We start from the raw sequence: 17,727 nt of genomic DNA, 5'->3' as shown, positions 1-17,727 counted from the left end.
CTTACAGCACAAGAGTACCCATAGACAATGTGTAAGTGGATACAGTTAGTTATGCTCCAAAAAATTTATTTATGAACACTGAAATGTGAATTTTATACGGTATTCACATGATGCAATATTCTCCTTTTGAATGTTTTCAACCTTCTAAAAATTGTAGAAACCACTCTTAACTCATAGGCCATGCTGGCAGCAAGTTGGGTTTGGCCGAAGGACTATAATTTGCTGACCCTTGGCTTATATTTGGAGTCAAGTGTATGTTGAAGTGCACGGCTAATATTTAAATTTATCCACAATTTCTGAAGGGCACAATAAATATTTTTTAAAAATTAAAGAAATAAGTGACTAAAGAGAACACAGTTCTTGCCCCTGAGAAGTTCACAGATATGCATGTATATGATTTCCTGAAAGATATGTTTTAAATAACTGATTTGCCTAATAATGGTGGAGTTAGCAGAACTAAAACAACCAAAAAATTTGTGGTTTGTGACAGCTTAGATGTTGAATTGTGAAAATGGAGGGTAGCCCTGGATGGTTTGGCTCAATGGATAGAGCATCAGCCTGCAGACTGAAGGGTCCTGGGTTCGATTCCAGTCAAGGGCACATGCCTGGGTTGCAGGCTCGATCCATGGAGGGGCCGTGCCAGGAGGCAGCTGATCGATGACTCCCTCTCATCATTGATGTTTCTGTCTCTCTCTCCCTCTCTGAAATCAATAAAAATATATTTTTTTAAAAAAAGAAAATGGAGGGTAAATAATCTTTTGTGTTAGGATGTGTGAGAAATACAGATCTGAAAACTCTTCAGGAATCCAAAGTCATAAAACGTTTGCTTTGATGGTAAGTAGGTGAAAGAGATTACTTAATGGATGTTTTCTATGTTAGCATCTACTGACTTCACAATTTTCCAAACATAATGTTGCATGTATCTGGATGCAGACAGAGAGATAATTATAGAGTAACTGCTTGCACTCAGTGTAAATTAATCAAATGTAAATTAAATAAACTGTAAATAGAAGATACTCCTTAGCTGATACGGCAACTGAATCACCTCCATTATAGACTCATTTTTGTAAAATTACATCTAATCATAGTGTTTTAAGATAGTGTTTGGCAAAACATCTCTAAATCTGTCAACAAAAGCAGCGATTACTTCTTTGCGGCTGAATACTTTTGCCAACAAACACCCATCTGTCTGGAAAGATTTATGTATGGTTCTGCCTAAAGGCATGGCTAAAATCTCAATGACCTCTGGAGGCTTCTTTCACCTTTGTGCTCTGAGTCAATAAAAATTCATTTTAGAGTAATCTCACTGTGATCCTTAAAAAAAAAAAAAAATTCAAATCTAAAATGTAATCAAGTCTATTCCAAGAATCCTCGAAATAAATAATCTTCTAGGTAATTATATGGCTTTTTCTGCTTGATCAACATTTGAATCTTGTTTGTCAGTGGCTGCTTTAATAGTGTCCAAATTCCTTAATATAGCTCATAAGACCCAGTGTGGCCTCAGCTGCAGTCGGCACCACTGCTCTTTATGGCTCACTGGTCTTTCTCAGTTCTTCATGCACATGGTGCTTGCTTCCTGGCCTTGAACCATGCACTTCCTTCTGCCCAGGCCATGCTTTCCCTCTCCCTAGCTCACTTACTTTTTGTTAACAGGTCCTCTCCCATAAGGCCTTGGCTTAGATTGGGAGAACTGGAAGCCTACTCTGCCACCCCTCCCCCCCACCCATCATGGGTTAGGTGGCCCTTCTATGTGCATAGCTACCCTGTGCTTGCTTCCTCCCTTGTACTATTTATAATCCAAGCATTTTCTGTGTATGTGTTAGTCTCTTAAAGGTTGAAGACAGGAACTGTGTCTTGTTCACTATAGCAAAAAGTAGAGGCTAGTTCATAAAGGGATTTATGTCTTGCTGAAAAGTTTTGATTTTATCCATAAGGATGTAAAAAGAAGCCATTGGAGACTCCTTAGCTGATAAGGCAACTGAATCCCCTCCATTACAGACTCAAGCTCATATGTGCTTTTCAGTAAGATCACTTTGGAAGTAATATAAGAGAATGGACTTCCAGAAAGCAAGCGGGTGATGGCGAGGGATCCACTGTAGAGACTGCGAGATCACTTAGTGAGCTGTTGCTCTATTCCAGGTGAGAGAGGATAGAGGACTGTCCCATGGCCATGAATACTGTGAATGGAGAACAGTGATCAGTTTAGAGATATATTTAGGAGGCAAAAATCTATACAATTTGTAACCAAATACGTAAAAAACTGAAGGACTGGGAGACAAAGAAATCAAGGCTTGGATAATTCAGCAAATGATGATGCTAGTCACTTGAGAAGAAATATAGGATGAGGAGCAAATGGAAGCTGGGGGAAAGGGATGCTTAATTCCACTGCAGACTTACTGATTTTAGGAACCTGAAAAGCATCTGGGAGGAGATGACCAGTCAGATATCTGTACAGTCAGTTGTTGTATTGTTCAAGCTTCTGTTTAAGCTTTCCCCTATTTTTTGGACATCCATTTTCTTTGGGTGACCTACAATACCCTTTATACTCTGATGACTCTCAAATTTAACTTTTGGTCTAGACCTCTCTTCTTCATTTTCAAAACAGCACCTGCAATAGTAGCCAAGAGCTCCTGGGCCACATCACAGCATTCCTAAAGGACATGCTTTGCTGCCCTTCAAATTCCATTTTACAAATGTGATTCCCAGCCAGGCCACACAAAGAATGGACACCGGTAGTGTCAGTGATGTGGCTATCACTGCTCTTTCCACAGAATTTGGAGAGCACGCATCTTTGGGTAGATCCTAGGGAAGATTGGCTTCTCTCTTCTCTGATTAGTTATCCAATGTGCACTAACAGTTTGTGTTCCAGATGGGCTGTGTCCCCCACTCCCAACCGAGATGTTTCCAAGTACTCAACTGATTTTGTTTTTCCTGTGCATCTACTCTGTGCTTAGAACTGGGTCAGATCTAAGGAGAATGATATCGCTGGAAATACAGAGCACACTAGAAGCAATTACAGAACAATAGAGAACAACATATAGTCAAGTATCACATGAGAGTACAAATGACAGTTCAAATAAGGCAAGGTTAAATTAGCTAAAATCATGGCAATGGGTGCAGGAATAAAGAGAGTATAGAATTTGAGCTAGCCCCAAGGAACCAGCTATTATGGCAATTAAAAATTATCCAAAGTACTTCCCTCTTCCCTCACCCTCGAAAATAAAGCTAAATAATAATAATAATAATAATAATAATAATTAATAATAATGTATAAATAATGATTTGCTTTAATTTTTTAAGTAAACATATGACACACCTGTTACTTTTAAAAGCGGGGGGAAAGGTGTTAGCAAATCAAACCATAAGGTGTCACAAATCCAAGAAAGTTGAAAATCAACACATCCAAGTCCCCCTTGGGTTGGGAGAGATTTATGCTTCTTAACGGGCGTCCAGACATTAGTAGCTCAGACCCCCACACTGTATCCTGGCTTCATTTAAAGGACCCATAGGTCAGACCAAAACACAACAGGGCTTTATATGCCAATTTTTCTTGACTCTCTGTGGGTCAGGGGAAGTTAAGCTCATGTAATTAGAGGATAAAGACAGAGGCTGGGAGTGGGGGATGGAAGCATGATGAAAGTTCCAGAGTTTAAAGGCTCAGTAGGAAGCCAGAGGAAAAGTCAGTAAAGTCATGTCTTTGTGAAACATGTGTTTTCCATGGCAGAGCAAACCTACTTGCCATTACACCCAGGACCTCTCTCTGTGACTTGGCACTCTCACCCACCTGTGTGGCGAGGACCATTCAAATTCAGTATGATGATCATGAGCCCACTGTTATCCGGAGTTGCCCTCTCCATTATCAAATACTGATTCCATTACTGTTCAGCCTAATAACAGCGCTGAATGCATTTAATTGCATTAGTGTATTTCACAATGGATAATCTAGGTGATTTTTTTATGATAATTCTCAAGTAAAATATTTAATTGGTTGAACTGTCAATAAATGATGCCAAAGAACAAAGAGGCTCCTATAAATGACAGGGCCAGGCTCAAAAGCACAATCTCAATGTGTAATCACCAAAAGAGGTAAAGAAGCAATGACTGGCAGCAATAAAAACAGAGCAGTGGAAATTAAGAAGAGCCATAACTGAGAGAATAATGGAGAAGGACCTGTAATCCTCAGAGTGAATATAAAAGAATCTCGGGCTGTCCCAGTGACAAGCATCAATACTCATATCAATGACTAGACCCCAGAAATAGTCTCCTAGATTCTAGCTGTGCTATTAAACTAAGGAAGCCACAACTCCTTCAGACTGGAAACCAGTGTTAATGGACTCAGTAATCTTCTTCTGAAACCGGGTATCACCTAGAGAACCAATCACCAAACGTACTGCCATGAGTCACCAGGAAGTATTATCAGTAATATTCTTATAACAACATAAAATTTCATGTGTTGGTCAAATAGTGTTTATCTATTAGAAATGTTGTCACCTATCATTACAAAGGAAAGTATTTTTTTGTTGTTGTTGTTAATTCTCACCGGAGAATATTTTTCCCATTGATTTTTAGAGATAGTGGAAGGGAGGGAAGATGGGAGGGAGGGAGGGAGAGAAAAAGAGAGAGAAAGAGATGTGAGAGAGACACATCAACTAGTTGCCTCCTGCATGGGCCTTGACCAGGGCCAGGGATTGAACGTGCAACCCAGGTATGTGCCCTTGACCGGGATCGAACCCACAAACCTTCAGTGTATGGCCAATGCTCTAACCACTGGGAAATACTAGCCAGGGCACAAAGAAAAGTATTTTTATGTCCATAAGGTTTTTCAGTCTTTATTCATTATCCATCCTCCATTGATCCCTCCATAGATCCTTCCATACTTCCAATCTTCTTTCCCTTCTTCCTTCCTTTCTTCCTTCCTTCTTTCCTTTCTTTGAGGTGTACTGAGCATCTGCTAAATGCCAGGCACTGCTCTGAGCTTCAGAAAGAGTTTTGACAGACAGGTGCTTTCTCCAGTGTAGTTTACATTTTAGAGAGGGAAGGCAAACGAGAAACACGTAAACAAATACATAAAGAAAGAAAACTTCAGATACTGCTTAGAGCTATAGCGGAAAGAATAAAAAGTAATGGGAGCGAGTGAGACTGCTTTAGAGAAGATGGTGGGGAAGGCCCCTATTGGAAGAGAAGTGATGTCTGAGCTAGCACTTGAACGTGGAGAAAAATCAGCTATAATTCAGGCTTCCTCAAATTGCTCAGTCTTAGCATTGCTGACACGTTGAACTGGGTAAGTCTTTCTTGTGGGAGGTTGCCCTGTGTATTGTAGGATGTTCAGTAGCATCCACGCCTCTGCCCACTAGATACCAGTAGCAACCCCATCTCCAAGTCATGACAATAAAAAATGTCTCCAGGTATTGCCAAATACCCCCAGGGGATAGAATCACCCTGTTAAAGAACCACAAGGCCACGTGAAGATGTGGAGGAAAATCATTCCAGAGAGAAGCAGCAGCACAGACAAACTCCACGATGGGAATGAGCTTGATGTGCCGTAGGGAGAAGAAAGCCGGCCGGCCAGTGTAGATGGAGTGCAGTCAGCAAAGCTTAGAGTGAAGCGAGATGAGGTGGGGAGGGTGCCGGGTCAGGAAAAACCTCAAGGCCACGGTAGGGTTTGCATTTAAGTCATGAAAACACATTCTTGATATAGAAGCTGTTAGTGCCACGGAGTAAAGAATAAATGTGTGAACCCAAATTATAAAACTGTCTATGCTTCAGCAATTAACCAAAGGGTATGGAGCTAATCCATAGTTTGAGAATTCATCCTGCATCTGAATGCCCATATCTATAGCAACACTGAAGAAGAATCACCTAGGTACCTATTTTATCTCCACTCCAGTAATTGTCTCCTCAGTAGGTTATTGTATTTCATTCATTCCCCTTCGAAAAAGTGTTCCAACTAATTTTTAAATGGTTTGCATTGGACATCACCAGTACTAAGTGGAGATGCACTTAATTTATCATCCTTCATCCCTTCGTGGCTTTGGACAGGACCAGGATTGTCAACAGTATATAAATCATACGTCACATTTGATTTGCGTTCACTTTCCATGTTATTTTATCAGAGGTAAAAAAATAAATAAGACCTCAAACTGCCAGCACAGGAACTTATTTGGGAAAGTTTATACTGAGACAGAAACAATAAAATCCTTCTCTTTCTTTTTCCCAAAAGAGAGATGTAATTAATGATGACAATCCTCTTGAACACTGAAATAGACACACCTTAACATGGGAAGTAGAACAGAATTTCTCGGCTGGGTTATGTCTGGGGAGAGTCGTGCTGAAAGCTCTTAGGCCGACTCCTCAACACCTTCGAATTTCAGCCACACAGAAGTTGCCTTCAAAATTACTCAAGCATGATTAATTGAGCTGCAAGCTAAGAAATTGACTGTATGTCAGAAATAACAACAAAAAGAGAGTTTGGAGCAATTTGTAAATGGTGTGGTAGATACAGACTTCAGGTCATTGACAATAAAAAAAAGAAGGCAAGGAGATTTTGCAGATCAGCAATATTGACAAAGTGAGTAAGAGTGTAAAACACCTTATCCTTCTCTCGGCTCCATAATCATAGAAGCTATGTGATCTAGTAAAGAGAGTTTGGGGCAGGAAATGGAGTTTCTAACTTGCATGGCAACAAACTACTGTCTGACTTTGACAAATCTCCATGCTCTGCCTCAGTTTCTTACCTGCCCAACAGGTGAAATAGGAGCAAGTGTACTTAAGCCCACAGGGTAGGTCAAATCACATAACATTCCTATGTGCAAAAAATTCCACAGAGAGTATAAAATCTTATAAATATGTAAAGAATTATGGTCAGCAAATCACCACAAGGCCTGGGGCTTTATCCTATGAGTGGTCTTTTTATGGCTAAGAAGAAGAAATCCCAATATTAAATTCTACTTCAAGTGGCCCACATAATCCCCAGGTCCAGATGGTCTGTGGACAGTGTTCAGTTCATTTCCCTGCATGGAAGCTGAGACTACAGGACTACACCAGGTACTTTCTATATGATCTTATACATTTTATGACCATATTCTAGATGGCAAACAGAAAAGGATGTTTCAAAGGTCTCACATAAAATCACAAAGCTTCTAACTAGGAAGCAGGATCTGAGCCTGTTCATTCATTCACTCATGTGATTTACTGAGCACCTACTATGTGCCTGGGGCAATGCTGGGGCAAAGCAGAAAACAACACAGGCAGAATCTCTGGTCCTTTGGTGCGCACAGAATTGTGAGGAGAGCCTGATAAAAAGCAATAAACACAAGTTTACCTGATGCCAAAACCCAAGGCCCTTCCACATGCTGCCTTCCTCTGAGTCATCGCTTGGTGGGGACAAAAAAGAACGAGAGGGGCAACACCGGCACACAAACAACAAGGCCAAACTGAGCATCCCCCATAAACGAGAAATCCAGAAAGAATAAAGCCAGATGAAAGAGGCTGCCAGAACACTGAAATGTCCGCTTCCAAAGTCTAAATTGAAAGTATGTGCATTTGGTTTGAGTGTCTAGAAAGCCAAAGGCAGGCGGCTCACAGACCATCCACAGCACAAAGACCACCCCTCTCAGGGCACAGGCGTGGAAACCAGCCCTCCACCAGAGGGCCTGAGGTTTAGAGAAATTAAAAGGCCTGGGTCCCTGGCTCCTGGAAATGGCAAAACAAGACGGGAGCATATGCCTCCCCACCTGGCAGCAGCTCCCCCTGGCCTGGAATGAGTGTCTACACTGGCCAAGGGAAGCTGGCAGCCACCGTGGCCTCGGGTGGGGAGAAGCCGCTGCCAGCCAGCACCAGCACGGGGCTTCCCGACAGTCGGCTCTGCTGGAACAAAGAGGGACGAAGGGAAGAGCTGTGAATGTCCAGCCTCCAGGCTCACATCTAAAAATTGAGAGCAGTGCTGTGCTAATGGAAGGTCGGATCTGCTCCAAAACCTTGGGCACCGTGTCTGGGATGCAATCTGCGTAATTTCCTGATGCCCCTGCTCTGAATAATGGATTTGAGTTCTAAAGGAATTTATGCCCCCAGGACCAAATTACCCAGATAATTGAAGATACAATGAAGGGGAGGGGCGAAGTGGAAAGAGAGAGCGAGCGAGGCCTCAATTACACAAATTTCTCCTTCGCCCTGAATGAGTTCAACATTTGAATTCACCAAGGAATTTAATTTTTAAAGCCAGGTTATTTCCACAAACTGCCCTGGGTTGGAGATCCGGATTCCATTGCTCTGAAGTACAGGGAAGCTGCCTGGAGGCCTGATTGAACGTAGGCTTACAGAATTCCGAGCCTGGACCCCGCCCCCTCCAATGCCCCTCCCCAGACCTCCAAGAGGAGGCTCCACTTCCTGGTTTCAGCCTCACAATCACAAATAAATCAATGACACTACATTAAGGTTAGAGATGCTTACTACTAAAACAGGGTTGATTAGAGCCCGTAGGGCCGCTATGGGAACTCCAACCCACCTCTCAGTCACCCTAAGAATTTGATGGTAACTTTAAAGGTAGGATGGTTTGAATTCCTCAAAGGCGCATGCCCACCCTGCCCCTGTGCCCCTCTGCCCTGGTTTTCACACTTGGGTGTTCACATAATTATTGGCAGAGCTCTGGGCACAAATCACTGTCCTGGATGCACGCATTAAAGGATTTTTCAAAGTTAACTTTGTCACCTCTGGGCTGACTTAACAGCCCAAGCACAAGGAAACTGTGTCCCCTGAACATTGCTTATGGGCCTACCTTCGGGATTAATGACTATAAGTCAAGTGCAAAACCTTGCTCTGTTACACACTAAATGGAAGAAATTCATGAAATGTCAGTGTCCAAAAAAATAAAAAATAAAAAAAATAAAAATCCCACAAAATGCTCCTCTCCATGTGTTCTCTGGCACTGGGTCCCCTTTGCTCTAAGAGGTGGGAAAGGGACACGAAAAACTACATGAGTCAAGTTTCCCATAATTTAGTCCAGATTTATTGAAAGATTAAGGAATCTTCACTATAGATTTCTTATGTACCTGAGCACACTATATTGTATTTATGGGCCTCATTGTTGTCAGTATTTACAGAACTGGATGGACGAATGAATAAAATCAAAGACACTGAAATATGACTGGAGTCTTCTAGCCCGGGAGCCAGGGGTGTAACAGGTAGTGGAATACATTAGTAATGTTGGTACATTAGGTACAGAATTTGCAAAGCACCCACCCCTGGCTAGCTCACGCCAAGTCCGTCATGAAGCACCAAAGGGCTCGGGGTGTGGGCAGGATGGATGGTGGTGAGGAGTCTGTAAACAGGTGTTAAACCACTTATTCAAGCACTCCTACAAATGGCCTGATTTTCCCAGCATCCTCCTGCTCTCTATGAGTCACTGTGGGGAACAGCAGTGAGGTTTGGAGTTGAGTTATAACCATTCAGTGAAGCATTTCCCTCCAGACTGTACAAAGGAAAGGGGCCGTGTTAGTAAATTTATTGACTATTTCATTAGATCAATATGGAATATGATTTAAAAGGCTCTGCCCAGGCTCTTTAAATCTATTTAATCAACCCAATTAATAAAAAAGAGTAAGAAGTTGAAGCATATCCTGTAAGGTGCATCATAAATATATTCCCTTACTTGGGCTTTTGATCTCACCCAGGTAATTAACAGCTTTGGTTAAGTTCAGTCATTCCTACATGCCTGGCTATGGTCATAAAAACCCCCAGGCTACGTGTAGCTCTTGGATTTATTATGTTTTTCTTACTGCAAGAGCGTCTCTCACATTCCACTTCCTCTCCCCTTGAGAAGTCTATGCAGCCATTGCTTTTGCAGCTGTCACGAAGGCTACTCAGGCTGGAAGCCTTGTGCTGCTTAAGAGGCTGGGTGCACTCGGCTGTTGGTTTCCATTTTGGTAGTCTTTTCACTCCCGGATAACTATTCCACACTATCTCCTTCCGAGAGTGGGGAGATAAACATATCCCGTAGGCCTGACCTCCCAGGTTCTTCACTCCCACTGTCTGTCCATTTTCAGCTACTTTCCATAAAAAATAAATAAATAAATAAATAAATAAATAAATAAATAAATAAATAAATGCCTCTCCCTGTTACACAAAATATGGTCTTTATTATGGAATTTGGGGTGATTTCCCTCCCTGTAACCAGTGAGGATGAACCATTCTCATCAGCTGCTCAATGACCCCACTCCAATCTACCCTCCTTCAAGTCCTCCTCCTACCAGCTCCTCAGACCCAGTCTTCCTAGCGGTGAAGCTCAGAGAAGCCTAGGTAAGCCAAGTGTCGCCCAGGGGTGTGAGGGAAAGTGAGGTGTCTGCCTAATGCCAGAGGGGCTGACATCAGAGGCATGGCTGCCCTATTTCACTTTTGCCTGCCTCTCCTTATTTTGGTCCAATTCAGTAAGTATGTACAGAATCTCTACCATTCTAGACACTGTCCGAAAAGACACAAAACACAAAATGCATACTGGGCACGTGAATTTTGTAATCTTTGTAGGAGATAAAAGCAGGCTGACATGAAATGCTCATGTTTAAGACCTTCTTCCTCTTAAACTGACTGTTTACACAAACCGTTGGCCATCATTCACTCAACATTTATTGGGTAGCTGTTACTCTACACTACACATAGTGTGTGTGTGTGTGTGTGGTAAAATGATAAGTGAACACTAACTAGTCTCTATGGGTGTACTGTAGGATCAAAGAGATATAAGACACAAAGAATTTCGTGGCTCCTCATACAGCGAAAGTTACTTGAATAAGACCCAAAAGAGTTTAATTAAAATCTTCATACCATTTTAATACAGCCTACACTTCCTATTCTATTGTACACTGAAACCTCGCTAATTTATTCAAAATATGTAAAGATCCCTTGGATTTACATAAACATGTGAACTAGAGAACATATTTAATAAAGTAGTATTTTTTAAAGTATAGTAATTCAGATTACAGTGGACAGGATATTTAGCAGAGGGTGTAGTTGGATAACTAACTACATATAATAAGTTGTTTCCACATCCGCTGCTTGCAAGCAGGGTGTCTAAAACACCAGGGGTGGCTTGAAAACTGGGTTGTTTAACCATTGCAATCGTTCCATTGTCCTAAATAGCAAATTATTTTCAAATAAGCCTTCCTTCCTAGACTAACATTAATTTACGAAGAGACACCCTCTTCCAACACTGCTACCTTTTAGCTCAGCCTCTATTTAAATAATCACAAATACTGAATTGCAGAGATTAACCATCATTATTATGCTTGAAACTGTTTGAGCCCTTGAGAAATGTCAGATACCGGACTAAGTGTGGTAAGTACTAACGTTATCTCATCGATTGTCACAACAACCCTATAGGGTAGGTCGTCTTATTAGCTCTCTTTTACAGATGAAAACATTGAAGCCAAAGGTCCCATAGCTAGTGAAGACTGTCTGAATTCACAGCTCCTACTTTTAAATGAATCCAAAATCAATGGAGTTGTGTCACATACATGCAGTTCAGGGTTAAAATAAGTAAGTAGGTTGGCAAAAGTCCCAAAAATATCCAAGAGCACAGAGGGAACAAATGTGATTTTTTTTTCCCTTCCAATTTCCTTTTAACCTCCTGATTTCTAGAGGGACCGTTTTTGCTCTGTGCCTCCTGTTCTTTTGCCTGCCCTCCAATCAAAGATGCTCAAGTGGCCAAATCCACTTAAAACATAGAAACTGTTCCTTCCTCTTGCTTCAGGTGCTTGTCTGTGTGAGGCAACTCTGGGACGTGTGGTGGAGAGGGAGCTCGGAGAATGGGGGTAATTCCCATCACTAAAATTAAATTATTAATCTTTTATCAATTAATTGGATGAGGATTGGTGGGAAAGACGGGCCCTCAGCTCAGCAGAGCTCTACTGGGTGCCAGATAAAACAAGAAATCTGCCCGGGTGAGATGGTAAGAGGGGAGGAGAAGTCACAGTAGTAATCAGTGTGAGAATCCCCTGGTTTCAGGAGCGGGAGAGCACACCAGCTCCCAGGAGGGGAGAGGCGGAATCGCTGAGATTTCTCCAGGGGGGGCCTTGACGGAATCAGCCCTCCAGGCCTTGTAAAAAGAAACTCCACTGCTTGCCCAGGAGTTGCTTTTCTTAATTCTCCCGCAGACTGAGGAAGATCAAATCCCAGAGAAGGGAGGTTTCTAGCCGCCCTTTGAACAGATGGAAAGTATTCTTACACAGAATACTATTCCTTTAAAAAATCAAAATAGCTTATATAAATAAATCACATTCATTATAAAAATATCAAACGGCTTCAAACACATATTTTTTAAAATGCTGTTTTTTTACTTGAAATTCCACTACTGCAAGATAACCATTGTTAACATTTAGGAAGCATCATTCCATACATCTCTTTTCACTCATGGGGAAGTATGGACAGTTACAAAATTCCAGATATTGGTTTATTGAACAAATATTTACTGAATACGTACTATGTACCAGAGATCATAATAATACATGCTTTTCTTTAACCATTTTATTTTTATTTTGTAAATATATATTTTTTTATTTTTTTATTTATTTAGAAAGAGAAAGAGAAATAAAAACATGGATGAGAGAAACATAGATCAGCTGCTTCCTGTATGCCCCCTACTGAGGATTGACCCTGCAACCTGGGCATGTAACCTGACCAGGAATCAAGCCTGCGGGAATTGAGCCTATGACCTCTTGGTACATGGGACAACACCCAACCAATAGAGCCACACCGGCCAGAGCACTTTAAGCTTTTTAAAACTCAATAATATTATATGAGCTTATTTGCATATCCTGAGCTGTCTACATTATCATAAATCATAGCATTGTGTTTAATTATAATTCCAGGGATGGACCTTTACATTTTTTGCAACTTCTTGCCATCAAAAACAATGATGCAAGAAGACTTGTATCAACATCTCTTTGATTATGTCTTCCAGATGACTTCACTGGAAATTCAGAACACTCCACATTTATATAATACTTCACTATTCTAGTTGGCATTCTATTGATAGCATGACGATAAAGAGACTGGTTTCATATGGGGACAGGATAAGATTTGACTTTGGGTGGTGGGCACATGCTGCAGTATACAGATCTTGTAACACAGAAACCCACGCTTGAAACCTGTATGTTCATGTTGACCAATGTCACTCCAATACATTTAATAAATAAAATGAAAGACACTGGTTTCAGGAAAACTGACCTTAGAATTGGTCTCATTGCATCCCAGGTAATACTGTATATATATCTGGCTTTCACTAACAAATTTGAGAGAGCAAGGTTTGACAGATGAGGAAACTGAATTACAAAATATATGTGTGTGTGAAAGAGAGAAAGAGAGAGGCCTACAGATAATTCTCTGAAACTAGGAACCAGGTATCCCAACAATACCCGAGTGAAGCCCAGCAGGTACCTGTCCACTGGACCAACAGAAGACTGGTAGCCCCACAGAGCTTTCCAGATAAAAAGTCCCTGAGGGTAGAGGTTATATCTGTATTTCCTGTATCGCCGATGCGTTTCCAGTGTCTAGCTTGGGCTTGGCATATGACAGGTACTCAATAAACAGCTCTGGATTTAATGGACAAACTACCGAACAGGTCTTCATGAACCACAACAAACCATGGTCAGTTTCCCACCCTCATCCCCACACAGCAATCAAAACTCTGAAATGAAGCAAAGAATCCATAGCCGTGTGTGTGTGTGTGTGTGTGTGTGTGTGTGTGTGTGTGTGTGTGTGACTCTTATCCTACAATAAACAGCAAGTCTCCTCCAAAGCAATGCCAGATCCTTGAACTGAAGGACTTAAGCTAAAGGAGCTGGGTAAAAAGTAAATGAAGAAGAGGTATTATCCCACTGAGTGCTTTATTTATCCTTCCTGAAAATTTCCTCCCAACTTCTATTAGCAAATTCTGTTCATCTCTCCCATCCCTGCCCCCCCTCCTCCTCCTAACCCATATTACCTCACCCTCTGCCTCTGTCAGAAATCTGTCTTGCGTACTAATTCATATATATACATACCTTATATATGTAAAGTAGCATTACCAAGTGGGTGGTTCTTGAACACCAGCCATTCATCATGCATATTGATCACTGGGGTAGTATGGTATGAATCAGAGAGCAGCAGTCATTAAATCAAAGATTTATACTAGTAAAAGAGCGCCAGGGCAATTCATCAATTCCCTACCACCCTCGGTGATTAATTAGGTCCCATTCTGACAGCTTAGAAGCTGGTTCACAATTAAGGCTATTACAGTTCTGAGGTAGGTTGCTTTTTTTCTTTTTCCCTTTCCTTTAGGGAAAATGAGGGTAGGGGGGACTAGTCTGTTAGGCTTATGCCATCCTACACTTTTCTTTCATAGCATTTATCACGGTTTGCAAACACAGTTATCAATGGGATTATGTTTAAATCCTCTCTTTCCATTAGTCCATAAGGTCCACAAAGCCTTAGAGCCACTAGCACAATGTCCAGTGCATAGTAGGTGCTTAATAAATGTATATTGAGCAAATGAATTATTAACCAGATGCTTCTGATTAATTATTAACCAGGCCCAGATGTAGCATCCCTTACAGTGAGACTTCCAACATTTCCCACTGGCTCTTATTTTTTTAGAAGTTAAAGTGAATCTTTCTAGACAATGGAATCACACTGGAAAATTGTTTGGCAATCTTGATTGAAGCCACCATATGCATACCTACTGACCCAGCAATTCCAATCCTCAGTATATACCCAACAGGAAGGTGGACAAATGTTCCCCAAGACATGTACAAGAATGTTCATTCACAGCAGCACTGTAATTAATAGACCAATCTAGAAACAATCAATTGCTCAACAGAAGAATGGAAAAATAAATTGTGGTATGTCCATAAGTGAAAAACTGCATAGCAATGAGTCTGAACAGACCATAGCCTCATGCAGCAACATGGATAGAGATCACAAACATTATGTTGACAACACGAAACCAAACACAAAGGGGTACATGCTGTGTGATTCTACTTACATAATGGGCAAAAATGGGCGAAACTGATTTGTAGCATCAGAAGTTGAGACAGCAATTGCCTTTGATGGGTTAGTGATGGGAAGAGAGCATGAAGGAATCTTCTGGGTGCTAATAAGGTTCTGATTCTTCTCTGGGCACTGGGGACTTAGTTAAAATACATCTAGTTACTTTCAATTGTTTCATTTTGTGATAACAAATAGAGTTATATGATTAGTGTTCTTTTCTGTGTGTGAGTTCAATCAAAAACAATTTTTTAAGATAACCTGGTTTGTTTGTCTCTGTGTGCTAGAAGAGGGAGATAAGGCTCTGAGAGAAGACTGCCTTTCCGACTTCAGCTCATGAGCCTGCATCACCTTTCACAATTTCCCAGCAACACTTGCAAAGCTAAGCCTCCTGTAAGTTGAGAGGGTTTAGAAGTGGGTGTTGTAAAGAAATACTGTGCTTTGGGGATATTCAGAGATTTGTGATAATCCTGAGCATTAGACTGGCAAACTAAGACCTAGATTTATAATAACAAAGCCCTCCAATGTTCTGAAGATTTCATGTATATTCAAACACTGATTTTATGCACTTTTTACATATTCACTCATTTAATACTTAAAACACCTTATGAGATAGCTAAGAAGTCCCCCAACTGTAAAGAAGGTGAATCACATCCACTGTCTGAGCCTCAGATCTGAGTCTGTACAATTGGGAATAAAATGCCATGCCCATATAGCAGTGGTTATGAGAAGAGGCTCTGGAACAAGACTATCAGGGTTCAAATCCAAGCTCTGCAACTTACTAGGTATATAACCTTAATAAAATACTTAACCTCTCTCTGCCTCAGGTATCTCATTTGCAAAATGGGATTACTAATAGTTGTCTACCTCACAGGAGTATTATAAGGTGTAATGGAAATCTATCTATCTACCTATCTTTTTCTATCTATCTCTCTCTCTCTCTCTCTCTCTCTCTCTCTCTCTCTCTCTCTCTCTATATATATATATATATATATATATATATATATATATATAGCATTTAGTTATCTACTTCATAGGATTATTATAAGGAGCAATGGAAATCTGTATTTATCTATATCTATATGGCATATATATCCTATCCTGTATAATAAAAGGCTAATATGCAAATTGACTTAACAGCGGAATGACTGGTCACTATGACGCACACTGACCACCAGGGGGCAGGCGCTAAATGCAGGAGCTGTCCCCTGGTGGTCAGTGAGCTCCCACCAGGGGAGCACCACTCAGCCAGAAGCTGGGCTCACAGCTGGCAAGCACAGTGGCGGGGGCAGGAGCCACTCCTGCCTCCACAGCAGTGCTAAGCTGTCAGTCAGATATCCCCCGAGGGCACCTGGACTGCAAGGGCTGCAAGAGGGCACAGGCTGGGCTGAGGGGACCCCACCACCACCAACTGCATGAATTTCATGCACTGGGCCAAGAGAGAGAGAGAGAGAGAGAGAGAGAGAGAGAGAGAGAGTGTGTGTGTGTGTGTGTGTGTGTGTGTGTGTGTGTGTATAGCATTTAAAACTATGCATGGCACATAGTAAGTCCTTAATCAACGGTAGGTATTTATTAATATCATTATTTTTATATTATTTTATTTATATATCTACTCTTTGAAAGAACCAGCAAGTAATACATATTCAATTAGTATAATTTTTAGTAAAACAAATCTGTCACTAATTGTTCTATACCTATTTAAGATCTATTAGGGATCTAGATCCTTAAAACATAGAGGAAATAATTGTCATATCAGACTCCACATTTCTTTGAAAGCCAAGATCATATCTGTCATGTTCTCTGTTGTACACTGAGCCACAATGCCTGGCACCTGCCAGGCACTCAACAAATATTTGATAAATGTTTGACTAAATATTTCCCCAGTATACCTACCTACCTAATCTCCTTACTTCGCATCCATCCAGGAAAGGCCTGGTTATTTACAGAAATTTTCTCTCAACCATAATGACCACAGATATCTCTAATGTTTTAAATTTAAAAAAAACTATTTTATAATAAAAATAAAATATAGCATTCTTTTCAGAAAGATTCATGTGTGTTCTTCAGTGCATTTAAACTATGACTCAATATATCAGAATCTGACTTATCCTTACTTTTTTAAAATTCACTCATCCTAAAGTCAGATTCAATACAAGACTTTCATCCTTAGAACATAAACCTCCAATTACTTCATTTGTTCATTCATTCATTCATCAAGTGTTTGTTAACACTTGTGTCAGTGTTTAGTAGTCTCAGTTATAAGTAACAGAAACCTCAGGCAAACAGATTTTGTCATGAGAATGTATGGCACATGACAGGAAGCTCACAGGCAGTTGTGCAGGCTCCTTGTTTGGTTGGACTGAGCAGCTCACTATGTCATCAAGGACCCATATTCTTTCCATCTGTCGACTCTGTTATCCTCGGTGTTGACTTTCATTCAAACCTCAGCCTGATGACTGCAATCATTGTGGGCTTGGCCAACACTATTGGTTCTCTACCTCACAGTCATACTCTCCCATGACTTCCTTTCTCACAGAAGCCCAGTTTTGTCCAGGCATCAGTGTACATCATTAATTCTTCCTGAATGTAGATGGTAATTATCTAAGCCAATGATGGTCATTCCATTGGTCTTCCTACATTGTTTGAGGCAAGCACATGTCTTGGCAGTATTAGGGGAAGTCAACATTGACCCTCCTAGAAATGTTCTCCACACTCATA

Source organism: Myotis daubentonii, chromosome 5 (genome assembly GCF_963259705.1).
Source record: "Myotis daubentonii chromosome 5, mMyoDau2.1, whole genome shotgun sequence".
Classification (NCBI taxonomy): Eukaryota; Metazoa; Chordata; class Mammalia; order Chiroptera; family Vespertilionidae; genus Myotis; species Myotis daubentonii.
The sequence above is the reverse complement of the archived record's forward strand: the minus strand, read 5'-3'. Positions refer to the sequence as shown.